The sequence below is a fragment of the Coccinella septempunctata genome, chromosome 1 (genome assembly GCF_907165205.1).
Source record: "Coccinella septempunctata chromosome 1, icCocSept1.1, whole genome shotgun sequence".
In the NCBI taxonomy this organism is placed as follows: Eukaryota; Metazoa; Arthropoda; class Insecta; order Coleoptera; family Coccinellidae; genus Coccinella; species Coccinella septempunctata.
In genome coordinates, this window is record NC_058189.1 from 62811646 (window position 1) to 62828555 (window position 16910).

The 16910-nt window shown below is 38.8% G+C and overlaps 1 protein-coding gene and 1 long non-coding RNA gene across 4 annotated transcripts in view; one reads left to right on the plus strand and one right to left on the minus strand.

The window, feature by feature from the left end:
- LOC123322730 (paired box protein Pax-5) overlaps nucleotides 1–16910 on the plus strand; it is a 189478-nt gene that overhangs the window by 40400 nt on the left and 132168 nt on the right. The window lies entirely within an intron of this gene.
- On the minus strand, nucleotides 4–3792 carry LOC123322732. Its single transcript, XR_006539209.1, has 3 exons — nucleotides 3703–3792; nucleotides 3513–3639; nucleotides 4–123 (listed from the first exon to the last, which is right to left on the minus strand). It is a non-coding gene; the product is annotated as an uncharacterized LOC123322732 (long non-coding RNA).

Consider the following 16910-nt stretch of genomic DNA (forward strand, 5'->3'; position numbering starts at 1 on the left):
TGAGTACACCCATAACCTCTTTGTTACTCAGTGCAGCTGTAGGAAGACCGTATCTTCGAAGGATAACAGCCTCGAGTTCCAATTCAGCATATCCGCATTTACGAATGGGTTCACTTTATCTCCCTGAATGACAAAAACAAGTAGATAATCAATGTGAAACACCGATATATCATAGAACCATAATGTGGACCAAAGAGTGTCTATAGCACACCCTTCTATTCTCTCTTTATCGTGTGGGCGCACCGTAACGATAACAAGTTTTCATTTTTGATAACCCGACAGCCAATCAGAATCCAACGCTTTAGAATCTAGAACTGTATGGGATTTTTTCCCGGATAGCCTCATATATCAAAACAACTATGCAGTATGCAATACTGCTAGCTGCGCTTGGTCGTTGGTAATAATCAATTTATTATGGGGAAAAGAAAGTTAGAGAGGTATGCCGATTGGCTTCTCATATTTAATTTTTGATGGGATAGGTTCGAAGAACCGTGTATCCATGCTTGATTGGTTGGGTGGAAATAGATTGGGAAAACTGTTGTTATCTAATCCATTTCCTCGAGGAATGTTTGTTAATCCACAACGCTTCCACTCCCAATTAAAATACTGGTTGCGTCGTTAATTTGATACGTTCCTCAACAGACTAATTGGGGTTGCTTCACGAATCTATAAATTGTTTTCTGAAGTGTGCGATCTCGTTGATTTCATTCCTCTGACAAAAATACCTGGAAATATTCAGCGAAACGCACTTTTTCATCTCTTCGTTAATCTATTGGTGCAATAATTCTTGATGTTCGAGAAGAGTTAACTTGGGTAATACTTAGTTCTCTTCAATTTGAAGAAGGAAGTGGAAGCCCAGAAAACTTGATAGTGGTTCGACTGAATTTTCTGGTAACGAGTATATTGTTACTCAAGAAGTCTACGGAATTATAATGTAGACGTTTCGCACTTGATACTTCACTGCGTAATCATTGTCAACATTTTAAAACACTTCAAGAAGCAGTTTATTCGTTGGAAGTTGATTCTTCAAGGGCAAAAACTCCATACTAGCTATGCCTCTTAACTGACTTTTAAACGAAATAGGAAGAAAATTCCTGCTTTTCAAGAGAATTGAAAATGGAATAACTTTTAAAAACACCTTGTATCAGTGTATCACTTTCATTAACATATGTAGGGGTTTCCAAACTTTTCCAGTTCGAAAAAGGGAACAATGATGCTAGAAATGGACTCCTGTTTACTCTCTATTGGCAATTCCAAACAAGCGATACGCCCTCTGGTGTCAATTTTTGTAAATGAAAAGTTAATGCACTTTTGTTTGTTTACATCGAAGAACGGAGAATATTTTGGTATATCAATCTGTTGAAAATATATTCATGTATCTCATGATAATGGGCAAAGCTTAGTGAAATTTTCATAATTTGCATCCTTTGAGCAAATTTTTCACGATGAAACCAGTTTTTAGTCAATGTTTGGACATATGCCTTTCGTGCTCCTATAAGCATCTAAAGTTTTTGTACATTTCAAATCAAATACGAAAAATAGAAGGAATTAACCTAACTTAGATAATATAAAACCTCAAAATGAAAGGATTCACACCAAAAACAAATCTTTTTCCCCCAGATAGGACTTTTTCCTCCTAGTAAGTTGATATACATATGAATTTCGATAAAAATCACACAAATTTCATTTAGAAAATCATTTCTGATTTCCTGTTCCACTTGTACAAGTTTTAGTATCAATGTTGCAATTTTAGCCATTGTTTATAATGGAGAAGGCAAGACATAGTTGTGGCTTTCCATATAATCAGTTTCTTTCTATTATGATCGTGAAAAGAGCCAAGAAGTTCGGATTGAAAAAATGTTGCTCTCTTTTATCAACTGATTCAGAATATAGTCGGAATTTTTGTCATAAATACTAATACTTCATGACATTTATTGACCTAACATTGATAATAATTAACACACTTGAATCCAACCGACAACCAATCTTCAAAATTGAGGACAAACAACTATAAACTGATGAAAAAGGATTTATTTGATGAAAATCACAAAATCCCATTCAAAAATGATAATGACTGCATTAACTTTTCAGTCAATGTCAATGTCAATGTCAATAGTTTGGTAAGGGGGTTACAGTTCACTGCGACCTTAAAGTCTATTGTGGCCCCAATCAAAGCTGTTCTCGAAACTCTCTATGGAACACATATCAAGAATATCATATCAAGATATTAAATCTAAACCATCACTAGGCGATCCAAGGTTACATCAAAATCTTACTAAATTTCACACCAGGGTTTCGGATTCGTTGAGGCATCCTCAGAGTTCACTAGTGGCGCGATGATGGTTGACTCGGCCAGAGAACCCACGATGTGACACTCGTAAACATAGAATCGTATCCGTGTTTAACTAGCGCTTGTCAATATTCCACGACGCCTTTTGGATCGCTCCCATTGGTCAGCGCGCAGCAAAGCGAAATGAACGATCTCGTGAAATATATTGCGGTAGTTGGCCGCGGCGAATAAAGTGAATAATTTATCCTCAAAAGCGTAGGAGGCTTAGTATGTAATTAGCCGTATTGGAATTTATAAATAGAAAGTAGTGCGAACGCAATTCTGCATCCAGTACGGCCGGTGCAGTTTGATAAAGTACAGATGGGGAACGAGAAAAAAAAAAGGTAAATGTGCTCTGAGAACCGGAGATTAGCAATTCAAATTCCCAATTTTAAAATTTTCGAACGGATCGGCGTTAAATCTACTGCGTAGCGGAATAACGGACAGCGAGGAATAAATAGTACGTACGTCTGTAACGCTTTCCAGCGTGCCTCGATATCGATTCGATCCGTCGTAGTTTATTTCGCTATTGTGATCGACCCACTGACTCTTTACGTAACGATTTTCATTCTTTTTCTTCTTTTGCGTTTCGTGACGTTCACCTCTGTGTTCATAGAGGAATAAGTTCCATAAAATAGAGCTGTGCTCTAAAATAAAAAAGTCATTTTTATCATGGGATTCATAACATCGTTATATAAAAGAACGATCAATAAAACGATTGATGTACCTATCGTATTATCGATGTATTTTCTGATATAAAATAAACATAGACATAGAGACTCTAGACATAGAGACTCTAGACATAGAGACTCTAGACATAGTCTCTATGACAATGAAAATAAACTACAATTTTGACTGTAATGTGTCAGCTAAATCTGTGACACTACACATCTGTGGATGTTTAAGCATTTTCATTTTTTAATATCAAATTACCCGAAAACGGTTAATTTTAAGAGAAAATAATATAAAAAATTATTTTATTTTCCAAAATGGTCAAATACTCTCGTTATAACCTTGAAAATTACAAACGCGATGAGTGATAATTGAAATAACTACGCTAGTCGATAGCAAAAACACAAGAACTATCAACGGATCATCTACGTCTAGCTCAAGGAACAAAGGGAGCACCATTAGCATATTTCACACGACCGACACTATAAAGGACGTTCCCAAAATACATTACCTAACAGAGTGGATCCCACGGTCGGAGTTATTATAGAAATGAGATGAAATACGCGACCTTGAAGGTTAACTTCTTCGAGTAGCAGCAAGAAAATCTTTGTTATAGTAGGTCTTCTCGACTAGACTAGCTGAAAGGGAAATTGGCTGAATTTAATGGTGGGAACATTGAAAAACAAAGCTGCAATGCTCACGTGTTGAAGTCCACGAATCGAAATGATGAACTGTATGAGGAGAGTTCAGGAAATTTGCCAAGATTATGGAATTTTGAGCTTTGACGTTTTGTGATAGGGCAAAAACATAGAATAAAAAATACTATGGTTTCATCACAGAACACATTAGCAGTTGGGGCGTTCTGTGATGAAACTACTGTCTAATAATAAATGAATTATTGGTCTGTGGATGAAACCATAAATATAATGCACGAAACACGAAGAAAACGACTGAATAATGTCAAAACTTCCCTGGAAAATACAATTTTCTTTCTATCACTTGGATTTGAGAGCTGGCGACATTCCAAGGATTGTAAAATACTCAAAGGAACCGAAAGGAATTAATATAATTTTTTTAAAAGCGTTTCTATTGTAAGGATGAAGGCGAATTTTTACACGGCAAATGTCATGCCATTGGTGAAGTGCGATTTTTCTCAGAACCACTAAATTAACGACCACGAGTTGAGTCGTTATTGTCAGAGACACAGAAGAAAATAAACTGTTATTTCGGCTAGATAACTAGAAACGATTCAAACCTGGGAGCATAGAGAAAAACTTGACATCATAATAAACTTCATGTAATGAACACGCCCCCCAGGCACTCGAAATAAGGTTGATTGATAAGCCCTTTTTTTCGCGGTACCCGTGCAGATTGCCAGGTACCCGGTGCCGGAAGAGAACCACCCGGGGCAGTCTTCACTGGAACGTTCATTCCGACCTCGATTGTGGCCGAGATGTAGGTGCAAATGAAATTGAAAATTATAGAAAATTATCTTTTGTGTGTGTAGACGCGAGACACAAATAACACGGAGATGCTGAATGAGGCTCTCGGTTCGCGGATAATAGAAGGTGTACTGCGTCCGTCAGTTGCAATTTTCCACGGATAAGGATCGTAGTTTATGTTTTGTAAATACCATAATCCTTGCAATGCACTCCCGTTGATTCGAATTCCGACAAGACTCCGCGATCATATTCTCTGGTTATTTTCATTACGTTCGCCCATTTCTATGACGTTTACGTCAATCTTTAAATAACTGTCACAAGATGCGTAGAACATGGAGGGCTTTGAATATTCTGTGCTTCCCGATTGGACGTTGGATTTTTCTATGAGCTGTTTCATCGCCAATTCCTCGAATGCAAATGGATTTCAACAATTCGCCCAGAGGTGACGGGCAACCTAACATTTTCTGCCGACTTGGTCATCGAGCAATTGGATACGTTTCCAGCAAACAGCAGATCCATTCCTACAGATAACGGCCACGGACATTGTTCCCTCTGATTATTCGATTGTGCCCGGTGCACTCTGCATCGTTCACAATTAGCGCGAAACCCGGCAAGGCCTGCTTGGCAGAAACGCAGATCGCCGCTTTTTTTGTCGAAGGTTTCATTACATTCGTGGTAGCATGCCGTTTGTAACGATTTTTGAACGGCAGCAGATCACGACTCATAGTTAGGATAATATGCGTGCTGTTGCGATAAGTGGCCTCGTTCTGAAAAAACCGAGTCTCTCCTGTGGAATTAGCTGTAAACGTTCATTAGATAGCTGGAATCGGTGATCGTCGGGGCATAGTGATGCCCAGGGCCGTAGAACCGGGGGACAAGTGCTAACAGAGAATGTGACGAGGAAATGCCACCTTGGCTTGAATAAATACAATGCATATCGATCCTGTTGATTGCATCCACACATATCTCTGGAATCTCGAACAAATTTGGCGATACCAGCCTTCTCGATAACTTTTCGCAGATGGCGGAAACGTCAATTAAACTTGTCAAATGTCAAATCTGTTTTGACAATAGCTCGGTTGGTTAACATAGCCCATTATTGTCATCTACAAAAAGAAAAAATGCTTAGGTGAATCAGCAAAGGATAGGTTTTCTGAACAGAACTCCATGCTTCTCAGAAGAGAGTTATTCAAACATTGCATCTGCTGGTTTTTCGTGTCTAAGCCCTAAGCCTTTGCGAAAGCTACAACTTAAGGACGAAGTTAGGCTAGTTGTAATATTAATGGAAACAACAATTCCGAAGGAATTGTCGTTCCAATAATGTGAGTTAGTCATGAACTATCATAGGAAGTCCCAGAGAAGTCGAAAAATTCAAGTGCAACTGTAGACCGGTTTCGGGATCATTGTAGGAGTCTGCAGAGAAAGTGAGGTTTGGTTCAGTCTTTGCGTGACAGGTGGCGTATCGTGATGAGGTATCTCAAAGCGACGTCCCAAGATCGCATAAGACTACCATCCTCCGCTCGGAAGATTCAGTGCTATACTGTACTGACGAGGGAAAATGATCCCAAAACCGGTCTACAGTTGCACTTGAATTTTTCGACTTCTCTGGGACTTCCTATGATAGTTCATGACTAACTCACATTATTGGAACGACAATTCCTTCGGAATTGTTGTTTCCATTAATATTTCATTCTTGCGATGCGCCCGCTTAGGCGACCCTTTTGTTTATTAGGCTAGTTGTTCTCCATTTGGTTCCAGACAGCTCGAAGTAACAAAATTTCAAAGGCAACAACCTATGTTGTTCAAGAATTAGGGGCTCTCAGTAACTTTACATGACTTTGATCTATAAAATATTCAGTTTCTATGCGATCAAGTAGAACTTAAGAACTCAAGAAAGCCGTAATTCTTGTAGATTTAATGTCGGTTTTATTGTACTATTCTCCACTGAATCTGCACTCGTCTTAACTGCTAGACCCAGTCCCATGGGGTACTTGCTGAGCAGCCAATGCCCTGTAAGAAATCCACTGAGGAGGTGTAGCATATTCTTGCCAATATCTAGATACTTTTTGAGTCTCTCAATATTAAAGTTTCGATGAAAGTTGTCTTCCAGAAACTCTTTTTTGTAAGTACATTTACCTATACCACAGAATGAAAGTAGTTTATGCCCATTTTTTGGCAAGTATATTGGCCAAACTGAGAAGACCTAGTCATGACTGCCTAATTCGTTGAGTTTTCTTCGGCCTTGATTCTTAATCAAAGCTTGTTAAATACGCTGAGAAATATAATCTACAACTATAAAACTTCATGCTTAAAATCCCCTTGGGAGTTCTTTACCTATCTTGAGCTCGTATGTGGAACCAACAAGAAACTGAAAAGTTTATAGATAAAGAGATTGATACAACTCCACATAATTCGTATCAATCCTGAGCACAAAAATCACTCAGCAGCCTCGATCTTCAATTCAACACCTCAATCAGCCTAATTACAGTGGTTAAGCCCGCTGCCACTGGTTCAATCAGAGTATCCATCTCTTCATTGTGGGCATCACGAAAGGTACCTCCACTTTTCTCTTCTCGTTATTAATTGGTATAAGGAAGTATTCGGTCGAGTTGAATAATGGAATAATAATAATAATGATACAGGCTCATGCACTCCTGGATCGGTGATGTGATTAATCATGGACACGTAAGGGTTTTGTTTTTAGAGCACTGGGGAAAAGAGAAGAACGAATGAAGAATGGAATCGACTTATGTCTTCATTAGTTGATGCTGATGATACGTGAAATGACGGTGGAGGCTACTCGTGATTTTTCATCATCGAGGAAAGACTGATTGATGAGACAGATCTCGAGCTTGTATCATCAGTCAGCAAGATTTTTCTCAGATTGAGAAGAGAGGTATTTCATGGAGCAATTATGTGGAATGAGGGCTTGCGTTTTTTGACGAAGAGGATTGAAATGCTGTCCAATTGGATCTGCTACGCTATTCAAGATAATTGATCGTTTTACGGAGGAAAAGTTGCAACATTGTGGTATGAGTTTTCAACCTTCGCACTGTTGCATCATTTTACGAGAGAAATCAGAAAAACTTGAAAATGATATGCTTTTGGGTTTCCATAATTCTCAGTCCCATACTCTACAAGAAGATGAGTATCTACTTTCTGAGCTTCTCTAGAGTCATCTTGAGTGTACCAAACGCATCTGGTCTAACCCCTTCTGCCGAAAGTATTTGCAAAGTATGCGCTCTGTAGGCTTGTCTACCTCTAGACAAAATCTACACAGGGTTTCTTCGAAGATGCGAAGTTTGTGTAGGTGTGGTCTGTGTCTGCAGTGTCCCGAGAAGCTAAAAAAGATCTCAAGTTGGTTCCGGAGAATTCTTGCCAAAAATTGGTGTATATGAACAATCAAGGAATAGTCCTGCCAAAGTGACGCATCTCAGAGTCATAGATAACCTACTCCGAGTGACAACGAATCCTGAATGTCCATATATCGCTGTGATCCAGAGAGTCTGGAACTCCATCTGCTCTCCACTTGTCCCTGGCTTGCAGTAGCATATTTCGTTGCTCCTGAAGCAACTTGAGTCCAGGAACCGAATGAGTAGTAGTCTATTGAACTGGTTTGATTGAGAGACAGAGCAGATCTACATTTGAATAGAGTCTCATTCGTCAGCTGGTAAATATCTGATGGCACTGATGGCAGCTTGACTAACCGTGAGGATTTTATGGACTTTCCATACTTCCTTTCAAAAAGCTGCCGAGCCCATAGTTGGACGGTAAGAATCTTTCCTTGCAACGCAATTACGACCATGTCAATCAAGTTGGCTCTCCTGGAAAGGGCAGTTCTCATCCTCATCTTCTCACTGAACTCTCCTGGGCCACCAAGCAACTGACAAAAGTGATTATCGCCCAGTTCACACTCACATAAGTCCCCTGGAGTGTTTCTTCAAGTTTTTCACAAATGGCCAAAGTCAGGAGCGGCCTTTTTGGAAAAGTTCAGGGGACTGAAGGATATCGAAACACATCTCATGAAAAGTTGTTTGAAACGCTCAAGTAACTGTAACCAACCCATCATAATTCGATACATGCAAATCGTGTGCTACGTATCTGTGAGTTTTGGTCGAAAACATCTCACAGTCTTAGGTATTTCCATGTCGCTAAGTACACTGCGCAAAAAAATAACGCACATTCTGAAAATCTGAATTTTAATAAGGTTTTGAACGAAACAAGACACATTAAATGGAAGAAAAATTCAGGATTTCACCGAATCTTATGTGAAATATTCAAAATACCTAAATGCTGATAAGTGATTTAATACTTGGTATTTCCACCCATTGCGTTGATTACAACTTGGCAAAGACGGTTCATACTCAAAATGAGTGATCTTAAAATGTTCTGATCTAATCCTTCCCAGATTTCTCCGAGTTGGATTCCTAAGTCATTAAGAGAAGCTGAATGATTTTCTGAACTTCTCAGCCTTCTATTGAGGTTGTCCTAAACCTGCTCAATCGGATAGAGATCTGGACTTCTTGCTAGCCATTCCATTCGAGAGACTTCAACCTCTTCAAGGTACTCCTGAACGATGCGCGCACGATGGGGTTTGGCATTATCGTCCATAAAAATGAAATTTTCACCAATGTATGGGGCAAATGGCACTACATGCTCTTCAAGAATGTTACTTATATACTTATCAGTATTCATACCTCCATTATCAACGACCATTAGGTCTGTGCGAGCAGTCAAAGATATTCCACCCCATACCATAATCGATCCTCCCCCGAAACCAGTAGTATTCAGGAAATTGCACTGAGCATATCTTTCATGTGGACGTCTGTATACAAGGGAACGTCGATCACAATGGTAGAGCCAGAATCTAGACTCATCTGTGAAGAGAACTCTTTCCCAATCGGCCTCTTCCCAAAGGATATGCTCTCTCGCAAAATCCAAACGCGCCCTTCGATGGCCTCTTGCCGCGATACGAGGCCTTAAATCATATTCTCTGAGGCGATTTCTTATTATCTGAGTGCTAATTTGCACCTCATGAGTTTGCTCAAGCTGAATTTGAAGGAGGCGAGCGTCTCAACGAAGAAACTCTCAAGTAACGTTCTTGAGTGGCAGTTGTTACCCGTGGTCTACCCTGTCCTGGTCTTCGGACATTCATACCTGTCTCCCTGAATCGCTGCAACATTCTGGACACACTTGTATGGGAAACTCCAAACCTTTCTGCAATTCTTGTGTATGTCCACCCTTCTTCTCGCAAAACTACCGCTTGGGCACATTCCTCTTGGGTCAAATTGCGTGTTTCGCGTTGCATAGCGATCGAGTGTAGAAAATCCAACGAAAGAAAATCTATTGATCACTAGAATTGATGGAGAACAACTGTTTTTAGAATGGAGCCAATACATTCAAAATCTGATAATATCATCTTTTTTTATTCCTGCATATGCATGCATAATTCTGATAAAAATAATCATCATTGAGACACCTTCAGCTGTAGACTAAATTTGAGATTTCCATAATATGCGTTAATTTTTTTGCGCAGTGTATAAGAGATCACTACACAGCCTAACAGATTAATATTCATCCGAGAGAAGACCCATAAAGACGGATGAAGACATCCAAGCTGGGGATTCCACTCCTTGTCGTCGCCGAAGCCGTCAAAGCCGAGGTGACCATACCGATTGCGCCGCGGCAATTTAGCCCGCGTAAAAACGCGCACAGCTCTGTCGGGCGCGCAGTACAACCGGGCGTAATCTGATGGATGGACCTAGTTGGAAACCGATTAATAAAGTATCGAACCCAAGCACCGAAAGAGGATCGGCGGAGAATGAAGGAAAGAATGGCCCGCAGCTGCGCGACCATCTCCGAAGATAAATCATACGTGAATGATAATGCACGACTGTCCGCCAACCTTCCAGCGATCGGAGAGATCTGACCGTCGTGTCGGCCACCATCACAGCCACTCATCGGTACGACACCTCGGATTCCGTTAGTATTAACCTTTTTTTTTCTGGTCGAGCTTGCTCATTCCACTCGGATGGAGATTGTAGTTGAATACTTCATATTTCATTCCATTGTCGTAAAGATAATTGTTTGCAGTTCGTGGTAGGCAGTTGAGATGCAAGAGATGATCGCTGGGTTGGCGCGAGAACTTGTTCGTGCGGAGCTTGAAGTGCCCCGTTCGGTTTTCAGCAGATTTATCTGACTTATTGGTTCTCAGGAAGGTTTCATTATTGTATTTCATTCGATGTTCTAATCTGAAATGGCTATACCTTCATACACTTTTGTAGAACGATTATAGAATGTTAAACTAACGTTTTGTTTAGTTACAATCCACTGAGACCTAAAGGTCTATTGAGCTGTTATCACATCTACAGCTTGTCCTCCAGCTCCAAAGCTTCAATGAACTCCATTATCTGAGAGGGCTTCAAGAAGGTCAAGTCCTCATTCCTCCTATGATGTTCTCGTCCAAGACATTCCTTGAAAAGGTTCGCAAGGGCGAAGGTAAACAGGAGTTTCCTCCTCTACACTTGTCACTTTCTGAAGAGCCCATTCTCATTATTTGTATCCCAAGGCGACAATGTCCTTTGAGGAAGCTTTTGAGGTGGCTTAAGTTATTCTTACTGAGATCCAACTACTTCTTGGATTATGCAGTTTGAAAATCCCTAAGCAAGTTTTAGGATTGATCCATTTCTAGAACATTCCTCCAGAGTGTTTGTCTTTTGGTTTATTTCCTCTTCAGAAACTCCTATAGGTGCATTTTCCTATACCATAGGAAGGCTCTGGGCCAGTAAGTGAAGTTTGTGATCCCTTTCTGGTCAGTGTTGGCTTTTTCATTTCCTCTGATGCTAGAGGGACCTGGAACCTAGACCAAAGGAACCTTGTTGTTCTTGTCTATTACATTGAGTTTTCTTCGGCACCCCATGACAGCCATTTGAAATAAGAAAGTATTACGCTTTTTCTGGTATTACCGGAAGTTGCAGTGGTCTAAAAATATTTCTGTGATGGAGAGATATTTCCTCTTTCCTACAGAGTCTACACTCGTCAGTTTCTGATGAGCCCATTCTCATCACATGCTTTCTAGGGCTAAAATGTCCTGTGAGGAAGCTGGTGAGAAGATGTAACTCATTCTTACTCACATCCCAAATTATTTCTCCAGAAACTCTCATAGGTGCAACATTTTGCCTACCAAGGACCAATTTTTGTCGTGAAGTGAAAGTAGAAAGCTGATTAATAATAATAATAGCTTTATTGTCCAACAGTTTAACCCATTTACAGGACAATGCGAATATAAAATACAAAAAATAACAAAAGATAGCATAGAAACAAAAACAAAATAAACAAAAATTTTATATGATCTATGATACATTCCCTGAAAAATAATAAATTGCTGCCTTGATCAAATTTCCCTTTGATGAGCAGAATATATCTTGGCCAACACAAAATGAATTGAAGTTCTCACACATTTTTGTGATAGGTGCCTTTTGCAGAATGTTCCTTCGAGCTCTTTCTGGCTTCAAAACCAGGACAGTTCTTGAGTTGAAATTGGAACGCTAAAATTTGAGCAAGATGACATCCAAATTTACATCAAATCCTCGAGCTGAGGTGGAATAAAGGGTTTATGGCAAGCATGGGATTATTTTCCAAAGAAATTGCCGGAGGATCCACAATACTCGGAATATTGTGGTCATGCTTAACGAGCCTACTACCAAAATTCATGAACCACAAGACTAGGTGATCGTTGAACCACAGAACGAGAAGATCAACACTGCACTCAGAACCAAGGAAGTCCAGGGAACATATGAATACCATTTATCTCAAAATACATATGCTGTGGACGTTTTGTGCACTTCATACCATCTTCATTATTCCTCTTAATTTCAACCATTTGTTTGCGTGATGTAGGGAAGTACCAATTTGGACAGAATCGATTGATGAGTTTCAAAGGGCTATAAAAAATGGCTCAAGTTGCAGGAAAACTGTTATATTTTTTCGAATCATTAAGAAATGTGGCTGACCACGAGGTCAGCTATATGCAGCTACGAAGCTGACGAAGTAGGTTACCCTGGATACATCTGACCCAAAACAGCTTATGTATTTCGAGCTGTGTGGGCAGTAGCCCAATCCTGTTGTAACTAGATGACACCCAAATTGTGTTTTTCAACAAGTTTTTCAAATTCAGGCTATGGGATGGTTTCCAATGAGCCAAAAGTCCATGTCCTCGTCTTCTACTTCCTGTTTCCTCAAGGTGGCTTGCCCAAGTTTTGATTGTGTTTGCATAGGAGATAGAAACGTTGGCAGGAATGACGAATGGCAAAACCCTGAAGCATTCCATTTCAAATCACTGTGCCGGCTAAAAACTTCAGACCCTAAGGAACAAAAAGACCCCTTCGCACTTACCTGCCCACCACAACCCGAGAAATGACCCTTCGAAAGTGCTGCTCTCTGTATAACACTGGCATCAGGATCATCGCTATAGCCTAATCTAAAAATCTAAAGTGAGGGAAGGATTTTATGGCTAAGTATTGAAATAGTTTCAACTATCGTTCATTTCCTTTCAAATTAGCCTTGCACTCAATTGGATGAAATATAATCAGGGGAATATCGATCATCGAAAAAACCTGACTGGATTCTAATCAGGTCCAGATCATTTCTATGGGATATAAAGGATAATTTATCACATAAAACAACACGCCAAGAATGTAAAATCAAAAACGCATAACCAGGATCGTTTAATTACAATAAATCTCTATCTTTTCACACACTTAATAAACCATTACCCCGCCGGAGATTCCATTTCATTCGGCAGTCAGATAACTCGTTAAATATGAGCACTTTAAGCTGACTGAAGAGAACCGAACGATATTACCGCGTATAAATAAATTTTTTATCACTTTCCTCGTGTTTTCAATCGTATGAAGCCATTAAGAAACCGAGATGCCCGATTTTTTTAGTGTATCGTACATCGCGGCTCCATTTCAATCAATTCGCTCTCCAGATAATGCCGAGCTACAGGTAGCAACAATTTTATCAATCTATCAATTATGGCAGCATTCCTTCCTCGCCATAATGAATTCTATGCGCTATCCGGCTCAGTCCAGTTTGCAACTTGACTGTTTGACACAAATCAACGATATCCAACGATTCACCACGAAAAAAAAACATCGATGACAAATCGGGAAAATGTGGTGGCCATTCGAGAAAAAATGTATATAAGGACCCTTTATTCGATACTTTTGTCCTTTTTGAGACAACAATCCTTTCATTGCAATATCTAAACAGTAGCCAAGTTTTTCAAGCCTTGGACCGTCTTATTCAGCAGAGAACCAGGTGAGCGTGAAGGGCATTCATCCACAATGGTCTTGAACCATTTCGATTGTTGCCCAACGTTTCTGAACGGCATCGCAGTGACTTACGACCACCACGTTGCATCATATTTTCAACAATATATTTCAATGGGTCGAACTAGCTTTCAATTATGGAATGAACAATGATAAAGCTTTTATCTCCCGAGCTCTGGGCATGAAATTGGAGTTTTTCATTGGATCTGAATAAACGGCCTGTGCGAATATGGTGGTATAATTTATTGGAATTTTAAGCGTTATTGAAAATATGAGTGTTGGTTACACGGGGGATGAAATTTGGATATTGTCCAAACATTGAAAAAATGTCATTTCGAATAAGTACCTATTTATATTGCTGCTGCAGGTTTGTTGTACAGGGCGAGTCTTCGATTAGCACAAATATTTTAACATTAGATTTTTGAGGTCGAAAGAAATACTTTTTTCCTTTACGATTTTTTCCGAATGGGCTCGGTTTAAAAGATACAGGCTGTTGAAAAACCATAAAAAAATGTTATTTTTAGTTCTATTTCACAAACGGTCTTATCGAATGTAATGAATTTCGAAATAAAGTTTCTCGTTTATTTTATGAAACTTTTTCGAATACAAGATATCACCCACGTCTTCAAGTTTTTCAATATGACCATTGCGTACCATAAAATACTAAGAACTCAAAGAACCTAACTCTTGAAACTAAGTTGGACGCTATCTGATATTTGTTATATATTTAACATATAAAAATATATATGTTAAAATTTTCATTAGATAGCGTCCATCTAAGTTTCAAGAGTTGGCTCTTTGAATTTTTGGTATATTTATGGTACATAATGGTCATAATGTGAAAACTGAAAGACGTGGGTGATATCTTTCTTGTATTCGAAAAAGATTAATCGAATGAATGATTTATTTTCCGAAATTCATTTCATTCGATAAAACCGTTTATGAGAAAAATAACATTTTTTATAGTTTTTTAACAGCCTGTATCTTCAAAACCGAGCTGATTCGGGAAAAACGGTAATGAAAAAAATTGTTTCTTTTGACCTCGAAAATCTACTGTTGAAATATTTTTACGAGTCTAAGGATCATCCTGCATAGTGTGTCAATTTGAAAAGTTGAATATTTGATTTGTGATGACAGCAACCCCTAAAATCCTTAGGGGGAAGGGGGGTTGAGAGATACCTTGTTTTGAAGGTGATTCGATTGTCTTTTCAAAAATGTCATACACTTGGTCTTTTCAAGTAGAAAAATTTCATCGGCATGCTATGTTGTGCGTATTTCTTACTTTCAATTGTTCGACTATAAGTAGAAAAGTTTATTATCGTGAATATTCTATTCTTTTTTTTATTTTTCAAGAGAACTAGGAAGAAATTTCAAGTATATGGCATTATTGAGAGGACAATGGAATAACCTTTAAAAATTAGGGGTTGCTGTCATCTCGCCAGAGGGTTGATACAAATTTATTGGAATAAACCGTATGAAATGTTTGCCTAGGAACCAGAGTATACCTTCTTTTGCATTTTTCCTGATTTTTCATGAGGGTCGAGATATTAAGGGTGGTACCTTTTCAAGTTAACCCATTATCCAAAGAATCTAGCAGCTTTTCAACATGAGGTACAAGTTGACTGTCATGAATGAGGGTCGAGAAAATTGGCCGTTTTATCAGAAGTATACCCTGACGTATCTTTGAGTGCATGTGGAGGTCCACCACATTATTAATCTTGCACATTTTCCTACAGTTGGATTTTCCTGAATTTTGATAGAATACTCACCTTATCTTAAGACATATGTCTACAAAAAATTGTTGAAATAAATTCATCAATACTATGGGTGTTCTGATTTCCATGTCACATGGAATATTTTTGTCGTATTCGTGTTCGTGCTCCCTTTCTCCTTGGTTATATCGGTCATGATGTCGTTACCGAGAATTCGGCCAGCAAACCGAATTACCATAACCAATCGAAAACCGCAGATCGCCATTTCCACAAAAAAGCTTCCTTAACCCAAATCCGCTAATCACCAATGGGTATCTAATAATCTAGAAAACCGATTTTTACCTCACAATCACTATTTACAAATATCCATAATAATCCTATCAATTAAACCGCGAACTGTCTGAAAATATGAATGTCAGGGAAAAATTTTGCAACTCTTACGACAGGCCGAGGCAGCTTTGGAGCGTTCGCAACTATTTCATTTATTTTATACCCGACAACGATAAACTAAATATATTGCGAAACGTGTAGGCGGCATAATCGTGAAGGTAAAATTAAGTCATACGTTACAATGCTCAACTTTAATATCGCCTGGTGAAAAATGGGGAAAGCGACGTAAATTCAGAACCAGAATTCAGATTAGAAGGTCTGGAGAATATGAACCGCCCGATCTGATACTGCGGAATATGCACCGAGGCTGGATTGTTTATTTATCAAATATACCATCTCGTCCAATAGTGCAGATTGCGAAATATCCACACTATTATTTCAGACAAGTGGAATTTAATTGAGATCTCGAGTAACGCGAATTCTATGACCCCGACCTCTTGGCTCTTGTTTCTCGACGCAAGAAATGAGTTCGTATTTTCTTTGATTCCAAAGCCTTCGAAAATTCCCAACCATAAACTCTCCAGACGAAGATTGGACCAAACAGAATGAAGTGTAGTCGGAAGCTTCAAATTCATTACTCTTCTTTCCCTACTTTGCCAGGCCCACAGAAAAAATATTCTGCTTCTTTTGATGATACTTGTTCCATAGAACACATTTTGAGACATTGCAAAACAATATTTCGAAATTATTTCCATTATGTAAATACCCAATCGTCAAAATGATTTCTTTCTATACTATTGAATTGTAAATTTGTAAGTGTCTATGTTGAATCTGAATGTGAATCATAAAATGCTATGATATACCTAAGCCATAGACATAGCAGAGTAATGGACTGAGCATTCCCTTTTCATCTGTGCATGAAAACATGAGAATTCTGAACAAGCGATACGCCATTGTCAATTTTTGTGAATAAAAAGTTAATGCACTTTTGTTTGTTTACATCGAGGAACGGAGAATATTTTGGCGTTTCAATAAGAGTTTCCATAAAAATATATCTGAATCTGTTGAAAATATCTTAATTTATCTCGTG